Source organism: Bufo bufo, chromosome 2 (genome assembly GCF_905171765.1).
Source record: "Bufo bufo chromosome 2, aBufBuf1.1, whole genome shotgun sequence".
NCBI lineage: Eukaryota > Metazoa > Chordata > Amphibia > Anura > Bufonidae > Bufo > Bufo bufo.
In genome coordinates, this window is record NC_053390.1 from 602,771,877 (window position 1) to 602,777,876 (window position 6,000).

The following is a 6,000-nucleotide window of genomic DNA, read 5'->3' on the forward strand; positions in this document are numbered from 1 at the left end:
CTGCTGGTACCTTGGAACCGAAGCCAAGTTCGGGAAATAGTTTTTTACAGTACAAGTTATTGTGCGAAGTCTCGCAAGACTTCACGAAGCAATAATTTTGGCTCATCGGAGCCAGTACATTCCAATACTGTACAGAGCTCCTGCTCGGTACAGTATTAGAACGAAGTTTTATGCAAATCGACTTCGGATGTTTCATCCGTAGTCTATTCGCTCATCCCTAGAGACCATAGAGTGGTGAGGTGGCAGCAGCATGAGAAGACCACAGAGTGGCCCAGTCACAAAGTGACCCCGTAAATGGCTGTAGTACAATGTAACTTCACCACTGAATGGCAATTATTACAGATATTTTTTCCTATTAATACACCCCACCCAGAAAAAAAGTTAAACAATATAAAATCAACGCAGAACGGCTAATAGGACATATGTATCTTTTCTATTAATACACCCTGTAAATGGCTGTATCACACAGAACGTGCACCCCAATCACAAGCAAGATTTGATGGAATTACTGATATATCATATAGTGCAAACAACCTAAAAGTAGCAGTATAACTGGCTGCATGCATGGCATTGTGGGTGATCCCTCGTTCCCAGATTATTTTGCTCCATGTCCTAACACGTGCAGCAGCCATGTTAGGAAAAAATTTGATTCATTACCACGAAGCATGAGGAAATTCGGCTTCGGGGCAAATATAATTTTTCCTGAAATTCGGATGGAATTCCACTTCGCCAACTTCGATTCGCTCATCTCTAGTGAACATACATGGTTAGTTAATGAAGAATACTAGATGTTTTGTTCTTCATACTAAATGGATCTAAATGCATTTATTGTGTGTTGTGGTATATGCATTAGAGAATGCAGACAAAGTGTACTTTCTAAGACATCTGACAAACTAATCCCTGCAGCATCAAGGCTGGAAAGTACCACAGTACACTAGGCTCACTTACTGTTGCCAAGAATAATTATTAGAGAAAGGCTTCATAACCTCAGTCTCTCTTCTCTCTTAAAAATGAAAAAAAAAAATACATAAAATACTTTCCTGTTTCTCCATTGCCGTTCTCTGCAACCCCAGTCCAGTATCCCTGCCTTTGTCTTTTTACAAACAGCAGCGGTGATGTAACCCATTCTCTGTCCTTAGCTGTTTACAGCTGAGGACAGTCATTGGTTGCAACTAGTGTTGAGCAAATCGAGCTATGGATCCTAGATCTGAAGTCGATTCGCTCCAAACTTCGTTTTAATGCTGTGCGGAGATGGGTCTGCGTACAGCATTAAAATGCATGTGCTCCGGCAAGATGAAGTGCGCTATTCCCGATGTCTCGCGAGACTTTGGCGAATAACTTCGGCCAACAATTTATAAAAAAAATTAAAATTTTAAACCGATTTTAAAACATTCATCCGAAGTCTGCACCGACTGGTACCTCTGTATCAAAGCCGACTTCAGATCCATGTTTTTAAAATGGTTTTAAAGTTTAAGAATCCCGAAGTTCCGCAAGACTTTGAGAATAACATACATTTGAATGCTGTATGGAGACGAAGCGACTTTGTTCAACACTAGCTGCAACGGTCACGTGCTCTGGCCCAGCCTGTGACTCTGCATATCACAATGACGGACGATGCAAAGATCTGTGAAACGTACAGGCAAGCACTGTGACTTAAGGAAGTCGATTTTCACTGCCAACATTATGAAGAATTCCTCGCTTGAGGGTAGTTTGTGGAATTCAGTGCCAGGTATCATGGAGGCACATCGCACCCTCCTCATAAGAACTTACTAACAATAAATAAGACACCACAATCTGGGTTGGATAAACAATGGCCGCAATGCTTTATTATGAGTTACCTTAATTAAATTAACACCAGAATAAATTATCGTAATTATTCTCCAATAGATAATTTATTCAATAACCCATAAGCATAATCAATTAATTAGAACTACATCCACCCAGCTACACTGAGTGATTCTGCCCCAGCAACAAAACCTCATATTTTTATTTTTATTTTTTTAAAGGGGGGGAAGGGCGGGCGATGCTCCTCTTCACTCTTCAGACTGGCCACGAACCACCGGAGCAGCTGCAATGTAAAGGGGATAAGATTCCCGCCGCAATCACCAGAACAAATCAAATCTTCGGAATTCTCCCCCAGCAACCGCTCTCCACCAATCAGCTTCCAGGATTTTTCAGCCAGCCAACATCCCAGAACAGGAAAAAAACGGTTACCTCAGAACACCTTTACAGGTACCCTAAAACAAAAGAGCGGGAAAAGAGAGAGAAGGGGGAAGGGGGAGAAGGCACTATATATATATATATATATATATATATATATATATATATACATATACAAACATACCTATATATACCTAGCCTACATATATAACCGAGGTGCCTGTGCCCCCCAAGCTAAACGCTCTGGGGGGCTATTCATTAGAGCAACAGATTAATTGGGCAAGAAACATTGAGGTATTCCTTAGAAGAGGCAGCACACATTATAATAGATCAATTGTAATGGAGGCATAGATGGAAGCAAGCTCACTTTAAGGCTAGGTCTACACGACGACATTTGTCGCGCGACAATAAGTCGCAACATTTGTCGCACCAATGTCGCGCAACAATTTTTATAATGGCAGTCTATGGTGTCGCACTGCAACATGCGACATGCTGCGACTGCGACGCAACAGTCGCAGAAAAATCCATCTCGATGGATTTTCTGCGACTGTTGCGTCGCAGTCGCAGCATGTCGCATGTTGCAGTGCGACACCATAGACTGCCATTATAAAAATTGTTGCGCGACATTGGTGCGACAAATGTTGCGACTTATTGTCGCGCGACAAATGTCGTCGTGTAGACCTAGCCTTATGCAACATTCAATAATTATGCAGGGTTAAATTAGCAAGTTCATGACTGTTCTTCATTGCGTTTGCCCTATCAAGTATGTAGCTTTAAATAATTCATGGTAGAACCACGTGTACAACAGTCAGAAGAAGCCTTGAAGTAGAGAGTTGCAGTTCCTCCTACAGAGGCCCATTTCCTTCAGTTTATGTGCAACTAGCTGATTTTATATTTTTTTTCCCCCTCACTGGTGGTTTCGTTGCTAATTTATAACCATTTAACCCTTGCTGTAATGATAATCGATTTTGATGGTCTTCCGTTTGTTCTCAGAAGCCAATCAGAAATAGATGATCTGCAGTGTACTTGTACCTTTTGTGGTACATTTTACTTAGAGCAGCAGTGAGATGTTACATTGTAGTGAAACAGGACTTGTAAAATCACATTGACAAATTCAGAAAGATGCATTTTTTCTTTTTTTGGGAATCCTGCTTTCTTTTTTTTTTTTTTTTAAACTGATGCACATCATGCACTACAGTGTTGTCATGATTGCAGTGTTTTCCATAGTAAAGCCTTAAAAAAATAAAAAATTTTAATAGCCGAGAAGGAAGAATACACTGGATGCATAGCCATAGTCATGATAAAAAAGGAAGCATAGTTTCATGATGGACCAACTTTAAATACACACAGGGGTGCTATTAAATTCATGGCAAGACAGTTTTATAGACGCTTATTGAACCAAAACTGGACAGCCATTCTTCGTTTTCTGCATTGTGCTGCCTAATGGGGAATTTAGGAACCTATGTAATTAAACAGCATAGTCCCATGGCAGATCCACTTTAACAAATCAGTGCATGAATAAACCAAAGAAACAGAGCTGAGAAGCCTATTACAGTGTAGCATTAAAAGGGTTTTCTGAGACTTTAATACTGATGACCTATCCTCCTACTAGGTCATTAGTATCTGATCGGTGGGGGGTCTGACACCCAGGACCCCCAATGATCAATATTAAAGTCTCAGGAAACCCTTTTAAATGGATCAGTGTACATGGGATACTCATTTATGTCATAAAACATAGTGACAAATCTAATTTTGAAATAATTAAAGAGAATTGTGCATTGGAAAGGTTGAGGACTTGCCATAGCAAGTTTGTAACTGCATTGGTTTTCTAAATAAAAAATTATAACCGGAACAAGAATGTTTCGATTCACTGACTGTAAGCAGAGATCTTGAAAATATGGAGAAATGTAATAGAATAGTGCAAGAGCACACATTTATAGGGGTTGTCCGGGCTTTTAATAATCAATATCAGATAGGCGGGGGTCCAACATCCAACACCAACGCCGATCAGCTACAGTATCTCAACAAAGTAAGTCCACCCCTCACATTTTTGTAAATATTTTATTACATCTTTTCATGGGACAACACTGAAGATATGACACTTTGATATAATGTAAAGTAATCAGTATACAACTTGTATAACAGTGTAAATTTGGTGTTCCCTCAAAATAATTCAACACACAGCCATTAATGTCTAAATTGCTGGCAACAAAAGTGAGTACAGTAAGTGAAAAAGGCCAAATTGTGCTGAAATAGCCATTTTCCCTCCCAGGATGTCATGTAACTCGTTAGTGTTACAAGGTCTCAGGTGTGATTGGGGAGCAGGTGTGTTAGATTTGGTGCTATCACTCTCACACTCTCATTCTGGTCACTGGAAGTTCAACATGGCACCTTATGGCAAAGAACTCTCTGAAAAAAAGAATTGTTGCTCTACATAAAGATGGCCTAGGCGATAAGAAGATTGCCAACACACTGGAACTGAGCTGCAGCATGGGGGCCAAGACCATATAGTGGTTTAACAAGACAGGTTCCACTCGGAACAGGCCTTGCCATGGTCAACCAAAGAAGTGCTCAACATCATATCCAGAGGTTATCTTCAAAATAGACATATGAGTGCTACTAGCATTGCTGCAGAGGTTAAAGGGCTGTCGTCCCAGAAGGAAGCCTCCTCTAAAGATGATGCACAAGAAAGCTCGCAAACAGTTTGTTGAAGACAAGCAGACTAAGGACATGGATTACTGGGACCTCAACCTGTGGTCTGATGAGACCAAGATAAACGTTTTGGTTCAGATGGTGTCAAGCATGTGTGGCAGCAACCAGGTGAGTACAAAGACAAGTGTGTCTTCTCTACAGTCAAGCATGGTGGTGGCAGTGTCATGGTTTGGGGCTGCATGCGTGCTGCTGACTGGGGAGCTACAGTTCATTGAGGGAACCATGAATGCCAACATGTACTGTGACATGCTGAAGCAGCGCATATTATCCTCCCTTCAAAAACTAGCCAGCAATGCAGTATTCCAACATGATAACGACCCCCAACACACCTCTAAGACGACCACTGCCTTGCTAAAGAAAATGAAGGTAAAGGTGCTGGACTGGCCAAGCATCTCTCCAGACCTAATCCCTATTAAGCATCTGTGGGCCATACTCAAACGGAAGGTGGAGGAGCGCAAGGTCTCTAACATCCATCAGCTCCATGATATTGTCATGGAGGAGTGGAAGAGGAATCCAGTGGCAACCTGTGAAGCTCTAGTGAACTCCTTGCCCAAGAGAGTTAAGGCAGTGCTAAAAAAAATAATGCTGGCCAAACAAAATATTGACACTTTGGGCACAATTTGGCCATTTTCACTTAGGGGTGTACTCACTTTTGTTGCCAGCGATTTAGACATTAATGCTGTGTGTTAAGTTATTTTGAGGGCACCCCAAATTTACACTGTGTGGCAATGTGAATAGTGATGGGTGCAGTAAAGTCCCGGGGAAGCATGAAAAAGGGGTGTTGTTTGCACCAGGAGTGTGTCACCATGGGGCCCGGCCTTGGTGGCGTAAAGGCCCTAGATATAGGTGGCCACTAAGCTAGTTGGTGGACACCAAGCTACTTAGCTTAGCTGGCTCCAGCTAGTCCAGGGCGGGTTTTTACTGGGAACAGGCAATGTGTTGGGTGGGTGCCTGTTCCCCATGCTCCAGTTTGGGATTTTGGAATATGCCCATGTCCAGGGATGGTATTTAATCCTGTTGCTGGACTTGGGTGTGGCTCCCAGTCTGGGGAAGGAGACAGAGTTTTTGTGAAACACAGTCCTGCTGGAGGCTCTGGAAGAGTGGTCTCAGCTGGGCTGGCTGAGGGGC